The 17,162-nt window shown below is 42.1% G+C and overlaps 1 protein-coding gene and 1 long non-coding RNA gene across 2 annotated transcripts in view; both read right to left on the minus strand.

The window, feature by feature from the left end:
• The window catches only part of NRG1 (neuregulin 1), a 1,106,536-nt gene that overhangs the window by 874,874 nt on the left and 214,500 nt on the right, over nt 1-17,162 (minus strand). The gene's annotated exons all lie outside the window — the stretch shown is intronic.
• LOC145518679 (uncharacterized) overlaps nt 1-17,162 on the minus strand; it is a 134,251-nt gene that overhangs the window by 103,380 nt on the left and 13,709 nt on the right. The window contains exon 2 of the long non-coding RNA XR_014063135.1: nt 16,941-17,045. This is a non-coding gene — a long non-coding RNA (uncharacterized LOC145518679). The remainder of the gene's footprint in view (nt 1-16,940; nt 17,046-17,162) is intronic.

Here is a 17,162-nt window from a genome sequence, read left to right on the forward strand (position 1 = left end):
TGTCTGCCTCCAAGAGACGAATTTCTCTGACACTACCGTCTCCGGCTCTCAGAGGAAGTAGAGGCCTCAACTGCTCCATCAAATTCAGTCCCTCCTGGAGGCCCATTATACTCTTTTTTTTTTTTTTTAATTTTAATTAGAGGCTAATTACTTTACAATACTATAGTGGTTTTTGCCATACACTGATATCAATCAGCCATGGGTGTACACATGTTCCCCATCCCTTATACTCTTTTTAACAAGGCCACCTGTCTTCATGGTGACCATCACAGACCACATCACAGACTCCTCGGGGCCAGAAGTGGTGCCAACAGTGACTAGGATCACAGACAACTGAAAACGCTTTGCCCACAGGAAAAGAGGGTCCTGGTATGTAGGAAATGGGAAAATCTAAAGCAGAAAGGCATCCCTGACAATTCCAATTAAGCCAGCTCCCATGTCAGTTGGTTCCCATCCTTCCCATTTACCACAGTTACTGAGGGTATTGGTCCAGTGTGATTGCTGGATTACTGATCCTCTACTGCACGAAGCTGTAAGCTCCATCAGGGCAGGACCATGTCTTCTGTTCTGTTTTACTCATTATTTTACACCCGGTGGCCAGCACAGTGTCAGGCACACATGGAGGCTCAATGCCATGTGTTACATGAATGAGCACAGAAATTAACAAATTAACAATGAACAAACAAACACGAATAGACATACACTCTGGTCCTCAGTTTCCTCAAATGTGGATTGCGGGTTCAGACAAGACTGTATCTTTCACAATCACAACAAAATTATTCTTTTCTTTCCATGTCTGCATTACCAGGTATAAACCATGCTTGTGTTTAGAATACACTCATTCAGCATTTGTTGAAAACTGGAAATGCAAAGCTAAAAGATGAAGATTGTGCCCTCAAGATATTTCCAACCCAATTACAAATTCAGACAAGTTTATTATGATGCAGAGTGCTGGCAACTCTGCCGTGGGCACATCCATAAAGCTGTGAGGGGACGCAGGACTCTATCCAACTATCCTGGAGGAGAAACTGTGGCGGAGAGGAGGGAGGCAAGTGTCTAGAAGGTTTTACAGAAGGTGTGTCCCAAGACCTGAATGATGGGTTAATCAGACTAAGGAAGGAAGGAAGGAGGAGGACTTTCCAAGAACTGGCATGTGGACAAGGGGATAAATGAGAATTTGTTACTTTCCATATAATGCCCGGAGCTGGGTGCACATGGCTGGATGCATAATCACATGGTTCTTCCCATATGATAAACCCAGAGGTTCATCTTTTGGGGATCTAAACTTTTTTTTTTTTTTTTTTAACCAACCTAAATGCACCTGAAGGATTTGAAGCTGTGATATGTTTATCATTCACTCTAGAACACAGATGTGTGATGCTCAAAGCTCAGGGCTGTTGGCAGTCATGACACTCAACAGGCACATTATCTTGATAAGTGATACTATATACAAATTTTTTAGATGCTTAGGATGACTCTTCCCCTTCCTGCCAGAAACACTGCTAGTTTCGGAGAACTTGGAAGAACTGTTGTCCCATTTTGTAGATGGACAACTGGAGGCAGGGACAGACACTTGCCGATATCGTCTAAGTAACTAATATTATAGCCATGAGACTGTTCAGTACTTTCAGTTCCCGAGAAATCTCATGTATCTGCTTCAAGTTATTGATTTGAGTGCAAATTTCAGGGTCCTCGCTGCTATTTCATGGACCAGGAACTCTGAGTGGTCTAAATCTGCTGTCAATCAGCTGATTGAGAGAACAAGAACCAATGAGGAGATGGGAGGGACCAATGCACTCTGGAGCCCTTCTTTTAAAGCCTGCACTCTCCACATCTGCCTTCACTGCCCACAGCTGGATCTGCTAGGAGCTACCTGGGAGGAGATAAGCAAGCAGGTGATTCAGAAGAAGAAGCAGAGGAACAACCCTGCAGATGTAATAGACAACTCTCTAGCCCATATGGCTCAGAAGGATGCTTGAAGCCATGGGTCACTTCTTACTGAACAACAATGCCTGAAAATCTAGGTACAAAGAGGATTTCGGTGGTGTCTCTATATTGCAGCCTCACCTCAAGTCCACATTCATATTTTTGTTATGAGACTGGCCATTTCTAGCTCACGTACAGCAGTTTTCACATCTTTGTAAAGGCTGCATATTTGAAGTCATTCTCTTAAAGAACAAATTCAGTTACCATGCAGGCAAAAAGCCAGTAAAATTATTTTAAATGCTGATATTATTTTTAAAGGGCAAATCAATTTCCAAAACCAAATTAAATGGAAAAGTCATTAAAAAGTCATGGCAGGGCTAAAGCATGTGTTTAGGTATGTCATTTTAATGCCCAAATCAAGTTAAGTTCAAAAGCAACGACTTTTTGTCTCAGAGCAAATAGTTTACAAGAAAAACTACAAATATCAAAACTAAAGGCTGAATGTTAGATATTCTGTCACAATCTAGCATTAGGTTGTACAGAGTATCACCCACTCTACTACCTGATTGGATATTTCACATTTTCCCTTTCTTTGTAATAAATGTCTGACCCAAATTTGACAAATACTTTGCAGTTTAAAAGAAATCTTGGGATATTTTATCTGGCTTAACAATAAATGTGTATACAACTCAATGAAATGCATTTCCTTACCACTCACAACATTTTTCTCCACACAAACAAGTAACAGCTTATGTTTGCATCTGTTAGTCACTCAGTCAAGTCTGACTCTTTGCAATCCCATGGACTGTAGCCCGCCAGGCTTCTCTGTCCATGGGATTCTCCAGGCAAGAATACTCGAGTGGGTTGCCACTCCCTTCTCCAGGGGATCTTCCTGACCCAGGAATTTAACCTGGGTCTCCTGCATTGCAGGCAGACTCTTTACCATCTGAGCTACCATGTCTCAGAAGTATTCCATGAGAATAAAGAAACGCCTTCTATGTGCTGTATATCAGAACATGCACTTGCTTTTTAAATCCATATTTTACAAACTAAACATTTCCAAGGTTTTCCAACTCTCCAAGTACAACAGTCAGTTTGCGTACATTCCAAACCCAACCAAGAGCTGAATCACACCTTCAGCCTGATATTATATATAGTAATCACGTGGATTCTACTCAGCTTTGGAAACACCAAGCTTTGTAACAGACTCCTGTCATCCTGACTCACATCCTTATAAAATGAGAAGTCCTTGATTTTTCTTCTTCAAAGGACAGGGGGAATTGTCAGACTTTTCTTCAAGTTATCCGAAAGGTGAAATCTTTCACCTGAAATGATTACCAGATTAACAGAAGAAAGCTATCAAGTACCAGATCGAGCTATCTGCTCACAACAGGTCCTTGTGGGTTTAGGATTTTTTACAAAGATGATTTGGAAAAACCTTTTGTTCCTCGAAAGGAGAATAAGGAAAGAGGCCTTTGGGTCTCAAACTTCTCATTTCAGGTTCCTCTTAAAGCTGGGCTCTGTGTCTGCCTCCTGTTTTTCATCACACCTTCAGATTCAAGAGAGACTAATTGTAGCTGACTGCATCACAGCAGTTGCAAAGTTGTGATGGCCACAGTGTGGAAAGCAAATTTTCCCAGGAAAATTGGAGGAAAAGTCTGTGGTTTTCTTGTTTGGATTGTTGCCTTTTTTTAAAACTATATACAATTGGTTTAGGTCCTAACTAAGACGAAACTTTTATTGTTTTAAAAGTAGCTCATCAATTTTGCACACTACCCCCAACTACTGAATATCAACATTTCCTTGTCAGCATTAAGAGGACATGGCATTAATTAAGCAAAATATCTGTGTCATACCCACAAGATGCTTCACTTGAATAGAGAAGCACTGATCTTCCCTTAAAATGGGTGTTGTGAGCTACTCAATACTGAGGCATCAGGCTAAAGAGGAGAGAAGTGTTCTAAACCCAGTGCATGATTTTATGTGTTCTTTCAGCAGCACAGCCTTCATTTGGTCAATCTGTGTCTTCCTGCCTTAACCTCTAGACACATTATGTTTTCCAACAGAATGATATTGACCATGACACACAGGTAATACTATTAGTATTTCAGAATGGTCATTTCACTATCACTAAAGTTCTCAGCTTTATCAGAGAAAAATTCAACAAATTTCTGACTTTGGTGTAACAGAAATAGCCTCTGAATCTCAGTTTTCTAAATAGCAAACAGGAAACAATGTTTCTCACCGACCTACTCCAAATAGTTATGAAAGTCAAGTGAGATACCACCTGAAAGTGTTTTCGAAACATTTTGAGGGGCAGTCACAAATATGCAAGAACATAACCATTCAAGTAAACTGAAATCTCATTTGTTGAATGTAGGTGGAGTAAAATGGAACTCAGATAATTATCTGAATAAAGGAAGGAAGAAAGAACAGCTTCGGCTATTGAAAGCTATCTTTGCTTTAAATTCCCCAGACTGGCCTTTTACATTATTTAAATACACTGAATAACCATTTTTCCCTTTTAGGGAAAGAAACATCGAAGCTGAAGGTATTATTACTGCGATGATTATTATTATTGTGCAGCACACCTGCTAGTCACAATTTCCAATACCTATTGAACATATGGCAAATGCTTTTCATGATAAAAAATAGTAGGCATATGTTGCCTGGTTAAATGACACCTCTAATAGGTCTGAAAGCTGATTCATAGCAATCATTCACAGCAATGATTTATATTTTCATGATCAAATGCCCACCACACAACCTTTCCTTGATCTAATTCTGCTCCACAGAACTCTATGGTTGCACAAGAGTATTCTTCTAGTCTGAATCATTCTATGTCTTCAGCACTAGGAGTGTTTCCACAGTATGAGCATCGCTGTGCGTGCCTTCAACTCAAACCTGCGTCCTGGCATTGTCACAGCTACATTTATGGAACTTAACATCAATGAATCATAATGATATCTATTTTGAGCCTATATCACAAAGCAAACCTGGGAACGCCTGCAATTCTGCCCTCTTGTCTTCACGACCCTGCCTATCAAAGCTCCCTCTCATCCAACATTCTTTCCATGGCAAACAAACTGGGGCCCACTCTATTTTATTAATTTCCCTGCCAGAACATGGCTATTCACGTCTTGCGAATATCCCTAAAAGGCAAGCTGGATACTGTGCTTTCCAAGACATGGTTTTGCTAGAGAGGGTGTTATTTCTAAGTACTGATCTGGGGAAAGAACTAAGCAGGTTGACTGTCCAAATGCAGACACACAACCACCCACCATGGGGGAAATGGCCAAGGGGGAACAGGTGCAATGGAGTTCAAGTTCAAAGTCCCAGGTTCCATCTGACTCTGCAAAGCCAAAGAGATGTTACGAAAGGTCACATGAAAGATAAGTCATATTTTCATTTGCTAAAAGAGGAAACAAGGACCCAAAGACGATCAGACCACCTCAGGGTACCATTTTGCTCTAGTAGTAGAAAATACAGTAGATTAACAAACCAACTTTGGTCCAGCTCTGAGCCCTCACTAGGTAGATATTCTTCACCTTCTGAAATAGTGACTGTTGTATTCTCTGTGGGTTATACGTAAACAATTTGTAATAAAGCAATTGTAAAAAAAAAATTATTATTTAAGCTATCATCATAGTAAATATATTTGATAACTAAAGGTCTTTTCCTATATTAATTATATGCCCCTTCCAAGAGACCAATGGTTTGTGAAGATGCTTCAGATACAGCAGATAAAGTAACCATTTGATGTAGATTGCCCTGTGATGGAAATAACCTTTGCAAGAAAAGGAAGGAACCTCAGACTTTTCTGGGGAGATCAAAATTTTGATGGACCAAGGAGGTACAACATATAATGAAATAAAATGAATGTTAAGTGTGGCTTGTTGCTTTCAACATAGCATCATAGACACTTGGTGCTTGGCACAGCAGACCCAAAATTAATGACAACTTTATTAACATTAATATAGGCCTTCTCTTTGCATTTTACAATTTGCTTTTCAAATAAAACAATGCTAATGATAAAGCATCGGTCTTTCTACTTCTAAAGTTCATGCTTTCGATTCTATCCAAAGAATAGAAAGAATACAACTGAAATATTATTTTAAATGAATTTCAAACAGTTCAGGGTACATTGTCTTTCACTGAACATGCAACACAGAATACTCACACAATCCTTCTAAGAAACGGTGTCCATTTTTCACTCCTAATAGCCATAGAATATGGAAAATTATTATCCAAAAGACAGACAGCGAACTATTTCCTTCTGCTAGGAAGGCTGCTCCCAAGACACCATCACACACTATTAAAATCCTTTAGCAGGCGAAAAAGAGAAAATCAGCTTTTAATTAGCAGTGTGGATTGAAGGTTTTGGCATTCCCTTTGTCCTTTTTCAACATACATGATAAAGCATCGGGCTTAGTCACACTGAGCACTTGAACCACACTTTCTGGTCCACCTCTCCATGAAACAAACTGAATCACTTCATCTGTGAAACACTCCATCTCTCACTCAGGTATCCCACAGCACTGAGAACACCACCACCATCATGATTAGAGCATCACGGAGGCAAGAGGGGAGAAACTTGAAGGAAGGAGTGTCCGCAACAGCAAATGCTATGGAAAATGAGAAGTAATGATCAATTTTTGTGACGATGAGCTTCACGTTGATCCCTCAGAAAATCATTTCAGTTGAGTAAGATGAGCAGATCCTGAGCCATGGTGGAAAACAGACAGAAGGGGACAAGAAAATAAAAAAGTGACAAAGAGTACATACTCTCTTTAGAAAACCTTTTTGGCAAGGAAGCTTGGAGGAAGGGTGCTCACCAAGGGGCAGAGGGAAATAATTAGGGAACCAATGCCTGGGTACCAGTCTAGCAATGACTGAGAAAGCAGCACTGAAATAAATCCCTGGGGGGTCCTGGCAAAGGAGGAAGAGAAGCCAGAAGGCACAAGAATGGTGACAAAACATCCTCCTTGATCACACTTTAGTCAAGCTCCTCTAAGAGCTCCAGACCTCAGCCTGGTTGTGCCAGCATCACCAGTTGTAGCAAGAGTCTTGCTACATCATTTTAAAGTTATCTTCGTATCCTCACTGATCAAACTCCTTACCCCAAATCCCCACCCCAGTAGCTGATCACCCTAGCCTGCCCTGAGCAAGAATCCTGTGGACTCTTGCTTAACCAGCCTCCTCCCTGCCCCAGATGCTTCTTAGTGAAGTGAAAGTGAAAGTCACTCAGTGGCGTCCTCCTCTTTACCACCTCATGGATTATACAGTCCATGGGATTCTCCAAGCCAGAATACTGGAGTGGGTAGCCTTTCCCTTCTCCAGGGGATCTTCCCAACCTGGGGATCAAACCCAGGTCTCCCACATTGCAGGCAGATTCTTTACCAGCTGAGTCGCAAGGGAAGCCCAAGAATACTGGAGTGGGTAGCCTATCCCTTCTTCAGCAGATCTTCCCGAACCGGGCTCTCCTGCATTGCAGGCAGATTCTTTACCAACTGAGCTATCTGGGAAGTCCCTTCTTGGTGAATTTCCAACTGGTAACTGACCCCTATCCTGCTCCTTGGCTGAAAATCCCTACTTTCTCAAGCTGTTATCAGAACCAAGCCTGGTTTTATTATTATTTTTTTTTATAAATTTATTTATTCTAGTTGGGGGCTAATTACTTTACAATATTGTAATAGTTTTTGCCATACATTGACATGAATCAGCCATGGGTTTACATGTGCTCCCCTTCCTGGACCCCCCACCCACCTCCCTCCCCATCCCATCCCTCTGGGTCATCCCATTGCCCCGGCCCTGAGCCCTTGTCTCATGCATCGAACATGGAATGGTGTTCTGTTTCACATATGATAATATACATGTTTCAATGCTGTTCTCCCAGAACGTCCCACCCTCACCTTCTCCCTCAGAGTCCATAAAATTGTTCTATGCATCTGTGTCTCTTATTCTGTCTCGCATATAGGGTTATCGTTACCATCTTTCAAATTCCATATATATGCATTAGTATACTGTATTGTTGTTTTTCTTTCTGGCTTACTTCACTCTGTATAATGGGCTCCAGTTTCATCCATCTCAGTAGAACCGATTCAAATGTATTTTTTTAATGGCTGAGTAATATTCCATTGTGTATATGTACCACAGCTTCCTTATCCATTCGTCTGCTGATGGACATCTAGGTTGCTTCCATGTCCTGGCTATTGTAAACAGTGCTGCGATGAACACTGGGGTACACGCGTCTCTTTCAATTCTGGTTTCCTCGGTGTATATGCCCAGCAGTGGGATTGCTGAGTCATATGGCAGTTCTATTCCCAGTTTTTTAAGGAATCTCCACACTGTTCTCCATAGTGGCTGTACTAGTTTGCATTCCCACCAACAGTGTAAGAGGGTTCCCTTTTCTCCACACCCTCTCCAGCATTTATCGCTTGTAGACTTTTGGATAGCAGCCATTCTGACTGGTGTGAAATGATACCTCATTGTGGTTTTGATTTGCATTTCTCTAATAATGAGTGATGTTGAGCATCTTTTCATGTGTTTGTTAGCCATCTGTATTTCTTCTTTGGAGAAATGTCTGTTTAGTTCTTTGGCCCATTTTTTGATTGGGTCGTTTATTTTTCCAAGCCTGGTTTTAAATGGAGGTCTCTTTTCCCTATTGCAATAGTCCTGTAAAATCTATTTTTACTGTTTTAATTACTGTCAGCCTCAGGTTTTCCTTTAACAGTGGGGGGGCGGTGTGGAAAACAGGTTAAAAAAGAGGGATCAGCAGGGACTAAATTCAGTGGACATGAGGAAATAAGGCTGAATAAAAAACAGTCAATCCGAAAGGAAATCCACCCTGAATATTCATTGGAAGGACTGATGAAGGTGAAGCTCCAATACTCTGGTAACCTGATGCCAAGAGCCAGCTCATTGGAAAAGACCCTAAGGCTGGGAAAGATAGAAGGCAGGAGGAGAAGGGGGTGACAGAGGATGAGATGGCTGGATGACATCACCGACTCAATGGACATGAGTTTGAGCAAGCTTCGGGAGTTGGTGATGGACAGGGAAGCCTAGTGTGCTGCAGACCATGGGGTTGCAAGGAGTCAGACACAACAGACAGACTAAACAACAACAATTTGGGGAAGAAAAAGTCACACAGGGAGAGCAGAAAGTTTGAAAAATTCTGTGTTCAGATCTCTATTAGATGATCGTAGCTTAATGACACTGTATTATTTTCTCATCTTTTTAGACAACAAATTCAACCAAAATTTCCCTCTACCACATTTCTCAGAGACAAGGAATTCAAAACACAAATATGTCACAGGGAAATCCATTTCGGATCCAGAGATGGAGACAGATGTCAAAACCACCAAATTATCTGCAGGAAAACACAGCAAAGTGTTACTGAACAGAGAATTCAGAATCCTCCGTTCCAGTAATGCATTTATTAAAGCACAGCTAAGTGTGATGGACAAACAACCCCTTGTCACCTGTGATGAGAATGTCAAGGATGGGTCAGCCTGAGATTCTCAGGGATTAGGTGGAGCTTGCACTCCCTTTGGGACAGAATATTAGAAAGAAAAGGAAGCTCACTGTGTTTTCTAGTATGAAGCAGGAGGAAAAGATAAAAACTATTTGACATTTGCCTAGTGGACATCCACTGCTCTAGCCTGGGGACCAAGAATGACAGGGTTTTATCAGGGATTCTTCTGGTAAAGTTAGAATTTGTTGCTTGAAATGAAGTAATTCTTCTCCCCTGAAAATAGCTTCAATATGCTCTCCTGATATCTTTCTTTTCCCTCCAGGTTTATTGAGATATAACTGATATAGAGTACCACCCAAGGTTAAGGTGCACAGCATAATGACTTGACTTACATACATCATGAAATAATTATCACAGTAAGTTTGTGTGTGTATGTGTGTTGGACTCAGGCATGTCGACTCTTTGCAGCCCCAGGGACTGTAGCCTGCCAAGCTCCTCTGTCTGTGGATTCTCTAGGCAAGAATACTGGAGTGGGTTGCCATGCCCTCCTCCAGGGGGGTCTTCCAGACCCAGTGATTGAACTCTCATCTCCTGTGTCTCTTGCACTGGCAGTTGGGTTCTTTATCACTGTGTGAGTGTGTGTGTGTATGTGCTAAACTGCTTCAGTTGTGTCCAACTTTTTGCAGCCCTATGGACTGTAGCCCATCAGGCTCCTCTGTCCATGGGATTTTCCAGGCAAGAATCCTGAAGTGGACTGCCATGCCCTCCTCCAGGGGATCTTCCCAACCTAGGGGTCAAACCTGCATCTTTTACATCTCTGGCATTGGGCAGGTGGGTTCTTTACTACTAGTGACACCTGGGAAGCCCCTCTTTACCACTGGCGCTGCTGCTGCTAAGTTGCTTCAGTCGTGTCCGACTCTGTGCAACCCCATAGATGGCAGTCCACCAGGCTCCGCCGTCCCTGGGATTCTCTAGGCAAAAACACTGGAGTGGGTTGCCATTTCCTTCTCCAATGCATGAAAGTGAAAAGTGAAAGTGAAGTCACTCAGTCGTGTCCGACTCTTAGTGACCCCATGGACTGCAGCCTACCAGGCTCCTCTGTCCATAGGATTTTCCAGGCAAGAGTACTGGAGTGGTTTGCCATTGCCTTCTCCGTCTTTACCACTAGTGAGTCTTAATTTACTTATTTTCAGGGAGAAGTAAATAAGAATGAATACAAGGAAAGCAAGGGTTAATCCCATCAGAACTCCCAGCATTATATGCATCTCACTTATGATGGTCCATTCCACCTTATGTTACAGTTATTTGCAAACAAGATTTTTCTATTATCTTGCAAACTTCTTCATCCAAAACCACAATGTGACATCCTCTTCAGAAGACAAAGTAACAACTACCATAATGTTTTGCACACATTAGGCATTAACAAGTATTTGCTGAATGTTCAAGTTACAAAATGTTTAATATAAACCTCTACCATCACAATGTTATATAAATGTACATACTGAGGAAGGCGCTGGTAATGAGCTGCCTTGTGGTATCCAGCATGAATGCAGGTTTAAAGGAATTCATCATTTTGTCAATTAAGCCTCAGGATGCACAATACAATACACAAGGAATCAAACAGCATCCTTGCTGACTTCCTCTGCTTGCTTTGTATCACTGTACACAGAAATCAAATGTAAGATAACTTTAGCATTGACCTGTTTTAGAACACCCTGCTTATAATGCAGTAGAAATGAACTTTGAGTTTGCCCACTCTGCTATACCTGCCTGAGGCTCAAACCTCACAGTTAAGCCTTGACATGAAGATGACTTTTGGAACTCTATGTCATGGGTGTCAGCACAAGAAAGCTCTTTGGATCCATTGGGGGAAGAAAACTCATTAGTGTGAGACCCAAGAATGATCTTTCTTATTTTGAACTCTGTTCTATAGATGACACGGTACAATAAGGTCTTGTAAACAGAAAATAAATTAAATGGATACTGTTACATGTAAAATCCACTCAGAGACTAGCAGTCCAATAGTAAAAAAAAAAAAAAAAAGGCAATAAAGAAGTATGTGCAAGTCTTTATCTTTTCCACTTCATCAGTATCAGCTTCAGGAAGGAAGGGATCTCAAATGTATTAATTTGAATGCAACATATGGTGACTTATCCCGATGGACCCCCAAAAATCTTTGGTCAGATTGCAATTAAAGAAATCCTAACTTGCTAATTAGGAGCAAAGTGACTTTCTTGGCAAAAGGAAAAATACAGATCTCCTAAATCCATGATCTTTATTCACCTCTGTTGATCTGGGACTATCCAACAGAGCATTTTCTCCCTCCTTGAAAATCAGACTGTAACTGCTCTTAAAAACCGACTCCTAAATTTCAAGGTTAAGAAACACTTAATCAACCACTGAAGTCCCAAACAGTTAGGGTGAACTGAACTGCAGGGACATTACACCACCATCTTACACTTAGAAAACCACCTAAAATGTAAACAGGATCCACTTCAATTACACACAGGGGAAGTTAATGAAGAACAGATAAAAAAGGAACCTCTTGATGGGAGGAATTTTTCCTCATGTATGAACCTTGGAGACTATTGACAGAACTGCATCTAATATACTATGAGTGTGATAAGTTTACACAACTAAAAAATAGTGGCCCCAGAAGAAAAGATTTCTAGAGAGAAAGAGGTAAGGGAGGAATTCATAGAAGCATTGCTCTTTTTAAGCTATTCTAGGATCCCCAAACTCACTCTTAGCTTTTTTTCTCAGAAACTACTTTGAGAGAGGAAAAGGGAAAATACACTCATCAGGCCCCAGGATGTTCCAGATCCTACAGAAGTACTCTGAAAAAAATAGTCAGTCACTTAATCTAAGCGACAGTCGTTTGAGGGTAGGTTTTATCTCTATTCCCTGGAGGTTCAGTTGGTAAAGAATCCGCCTGCAATGCAGGAGACTCCGGTTCGATTCCTGGGTCCAGAAGATCTGCTGGAGAAGGGATAAGCTGCCTGTTCCAGTATTCTTGGGCTTCCCTAGTGGCTCAGCTGGTAAAGAATCTGCCTGTAATGTGAGAGACCTGGGTTTGACCCCTGGATTGGGAAGATCCCCTGGAGAAGGGAATAGCTACCCACTCCAGTATTCTTGGGCTTCCCTAGTGGCTCAGCTGGTAAAAAATCTGCCTGCAATTCAGGAGACCTGGGTTCGATCCCTGGGTTGGGAAGATCCCCTAGAGAAGTGAATGGCTACCCACTCCAGGATTCTGGCCCGGAGAATTCCGTGGACTGTGTAGTCCATGGGGTCACAAAGAGTCGGACATGACTGAGCAACTTTCACTTCACAGATGAGTCAAGTAAAGCTCGAAGTAGCTACAGAACAATAGTGATGGTGTAAGTAAAGTAAGATCACCTCGGATAACGTAGTTCCCAAAGCCCTCTTTGAGGGTACTTTTTCTGTTGAACTCAACTTTTTCTTTCTTCTTGGATATCTTTTCCTGGCAGGAAAATACTACCATGTCATCTACCACTGAGTTCCATGGGCTGATGCCAAGAGGCAAAACTGGAGGTGGGAACCATGCGATGAAGGGAGCAGACTGGGAGAAGAGAGAGCTGCCCACCAGATACGTGTGCGGAGGTGAGAGGAGATTCTACATTGACAAGATGCTGACTGAGCCCTTCAGCATGATGCTGTTTCAGGAGCTTCCAAGATGGGCAGGTGTGAAAACAGTACCAAGAGAGCCACCTCCTCTCATTCCTCCTGTGGGCAGTGTGTTCTAAGGGAGCAGAGCCTGACATCTAGCTGAAGTCAGACTGCTTAGGTAAGAACCTGGTTGCATGCATGCTAAGTCACTTTAGGCATGTCTGACTCTCTGCGACCCTATGGGCTGCAGCCCACCAGGCTCCTCCGTCCATGGGATTCTCCAGGCAAGAATACTGGAGTGGGTTGACATTTCCTTCTCCGGGGGATCTTCCCAACCCAGGGATCAAACCTGGGTCTCTTATGTCTACGTGCATTGGCAGGCAAGTTCTTTACCACTAGCGCCACCTGGGAACCTGGTTATCACTTTCCAGTACTGTAACACTAAGCCAATGACTTCATCTCTCTCTACCTTGAATGGCCTTATCTGTACTAACAGTACCAACCTCATGTGGTTGGGGAGCATGAAATGAATTAATATACACAGAACTCTTTGAACAATACCTGACCAGTGATAATTGCTCAGTCATGTCTGACTCTTTGTGACCCCATGGACTGCGGCCTGCCAGGCTCCTCTGTCCATGGGATTCTGCAGGCAAGAATACTGGAGTGGGTAGCCATTCCCTACTCTAGGGTTCTTCCGCACTCAGGGATTGAATTCATGAGTGGGTTCTTGGATATATTTTCCTGCACAGTAGGCAGGTTCTGCATCATCTGAGCCACCAGAGAAGCCCCATCTGGCCAATGAGCAGTCTAAAACTCAGTTGTTACCAACACTTATTATTTCTGATATGGTATTGAGTATGATGCAGCCATTCAACAAAAGATTACCTGCAGCACACTGACAATGACTTATGAGAAATATAAAACAAAAACAGGGACTTTCCTGATGGTCAAGACCCTGTGCTTCCAATACAGGGGCCGCAGGTTCAATCCCTGGTTGAGGCACTGTGATCCCACATGCTGTGTGGTGTGGGCAAAAAAAAAAAAAAGGTATAAAAATGAAACCACCCTCCTGCCACACCAAAGGCTGCTCATTCACACACCAAGTGACAAGAGAGGTTCCCCTTCATGATGAAAATTTTAACCTTTTAACTAAAAGATCACAACACAATCATCAATCGAGGGGAAAAGGTGGAGTAACTGGAGACCAGCAATAGACGGTTTAAATTTTTTCCATCATGAATGTCATATACACAATCAGGTTATTTGAATTGGACTCACATCAGTGACACTATTGTTCCCTCCTTCCTCTGTGAGGGGATAAAATCAAATGGAAGAGGATTAAGCAGCCTCATCCGCAGAAAGGACCAGGCATGGGTGCACTTTTGCAAGTAACAAAGCATGGCCAAATTCTGGCTTTAAAAGACATAGCCTATGGAAGAAGCAGGTCACTGCTAGAGAGAGGGGAAAAGCAACCAATTTCTCATCTAATTATCTGGACACAGGAGTGATGTAAAGCCACATGACAGTTAGTGTCACTACAGATTTCTGTGCACACCTACAGCTGAAAGAACAAACTCCCCCACCGCACAGTGGACTTCGGAAAAAGCGCTGACAAAAGCGGGAACACAACCCCGGCCCTTCCAGCCACGACAACACTAGATTTATAAAACTGCTACGTCTGTTGCCGGTGAGTAATCGTACCACCTTGTTCCCGTATATGAAAACTAATAGGACAGATGCTGGCTGCAAGGTTCACTGAAATTCAATATAAGTTGGGTGGTTTTTTTTTTTTTAATGGTGGTAAAACAGAGGTTGCCTTCTATGTCCAAACTAAATGCTTATTTAGAAATAAAAACATTCACAGTTTGCTACATCTCCGTGTTAATACACATCATCTATAGAAAATTTTAAAACACAAAGTATTTTTGTGTCTTAAAAATCCTGAGACCGTTTCTTATTGTCTTCAACATTCTATGAAATCTAAGATTTGGTAGGACTGTCACCTAATACAGCTGCTTGTCCACTGGTTAAAGCTTGCCTTGACAGTGCAAAAAGAGGAACTGAACAAACAGAAAAAAAAGAAGAGGAAAAGCCACCCACACATTTTGTCCTAACAATAAGATCAAAGGCATATCTATGCATTTAGTCAATCATTAAGATGCATTAAGCAAATTTCCATCAAGTGTCTGCTATGTTTCAGATATTGAGCAAGGTGCCATGGATAGGAAGGTATGTTTCCTGGCCTTAAGAAGCCCCCAGTCCAACTGAGGAAGACAACAAATGATAAATTATACTAAAGAAATATGCACTAGGATAAAGGTGCAGGATAAAGATTCTTGCTGTGGTACAAAGCGTTTTCATGACTTCTCACTATCTGCAAGTTCAAGTCCAAATTCTTTAGAACAGTGTGCAAAGACCCTCCATGACTGAGTACTCTCCACGCCTCTACCCTGGGCTCCTGCAGGATGCACCCCACCATTAGCTATATAAGTTCCTTCAAAGTACCATGGTCTTCGAAGCATCTACTGTATCTGACCAGAAGTCTGCCTGCCCCTCCTAGCTTTCTAACAAATAAGTCACTCATCATTCAAAACTCTGTTTAATCATCACTTCTTCAAGAGCAACAGAATTGAGCATTTCTCCTTTTGAGAGCCAACTACATCCCGTTGCTGTTTTTTCTGTTCAGTAGCTCAATCATGTCCGACCCTTTGCGACCCCACAGACTGCAGCACGCCAGGCTTCCCTGTCCTTCACTATCTCCCAGAGTTTGCTCAAACTCACATCCACTGAGTCAATGATGCCATCCAACCATCTCATCCTCTGTCACCCCCTTCTTCTCCTACATCCTAGGCAAGCAAATGCTAACATCTTTTAAACTGTACTGCAAATCTAATAACCAGCCAACTCTTTGAGAGAAGGGATTCTGATCTGTCTCTGAATGCCCATAACCAAGCACAATGCCCGACACCTAGTAGGCATTGTAAAATCTATGCTTAATGTACATGCAAGGGTGCATTAATGAATGCTAAACCCAAATAACTAAGAATAAAGCATATGTCACTCTTAAAAGAAACATGACTATGTGGAAAAGGAGAAGCTGCTTCTCAACAATGGCTCTGCAGCATCCTCCCCCTTCTCTTGTCTTGTGTGTATCCTACCCAGCACTTATCAGAGAGATACAAACCCATCAGGGGCTCCAAGATACTGAATGAAGGAAGGATGTCCAAATGACAGCAAATATGTAACCATCCTCATAGTAACGAAAGTGGATCAGTGAGAATATTTCTCTCTGTGTATGTGTGTGCATGCTCATGCTTTTCCATCTGAGGGCTGGAAAAACCAAACTTCTTGAGCAGAAGATAACGGATCCCCTAGGATGGGAGGTCAGAGTAAGATTGATTATTTGCTACAAAGTGGATTTGTAAAAGGAAATCAGTCCTGAATATTTATTGGAAGGACTGATGCTGAAGCTGAAACTCCAATACTTTGGCCACCTGATGCAAAGAACTGACTCATTTGTAAAGACCCTGATGCTGGGAAAGATTGAAGGTGGGAAGAGAAGGGGACGACAGAGGAGGAGATGGTTGGATGGCATCACCAACTCAATGGGCATGAATTTGAGTAAGCTCGAGGAGTTGAGGCCTGGCGTGCTGTAGTCCACGGGGTTGCAAGGAGTCGGACATGACTGAGTGACTGAACTGAGTGACTGACAAAGTGGGATGGAAATGAAGAGACTAAGGCAAGGCGCGGGTGGATGCAGTCAGGCTTGGCTGGGGAGGAAAAAGACTGTATTTTTTATATTCTGATATTTCTTGCCTTGGAGGGAATGTTAATGTTTCCATTTTATCTGAATGAGAAGAAAAATAGAAAATATCCCATGTGACCTTTTCCTGCTTCACAGATGATTTACCTTATTGAAAGACCTTGCACTTGGGCCAGCTCCATCAGTGTATCTGCTGTGTTCTGTGACTACAGTTTACTGGCTGGCTTTGTCATCGCATCTGCAATGGGACCACTGCAAATAGAAGTGCGTCATTTTGCCCATCACCTTGATACTAAATTTAGGCCCCATATGTTTTCTTAAATTGTTTACTGCTCCATTTGTTCAGTCGCTTGTCCTTTTCCAATGAAC

This window comes from Giraffa tippelskirchi, chromosome 8 (genome assembly GCF_054371585.1).
Source record: "Giraffa tippelskirchi isolate mGirTip1 chromosome 8, T2T-mGirTip1v1.2.pri, whole genome shotgun sequence".
Classification (NCBI taxonomy): Eukaryota; Metazoa; Chordata; class Mammalia; order Artiodactyla; family Giraffidae; genus Giraffa; species Giraffa tippelskirchi.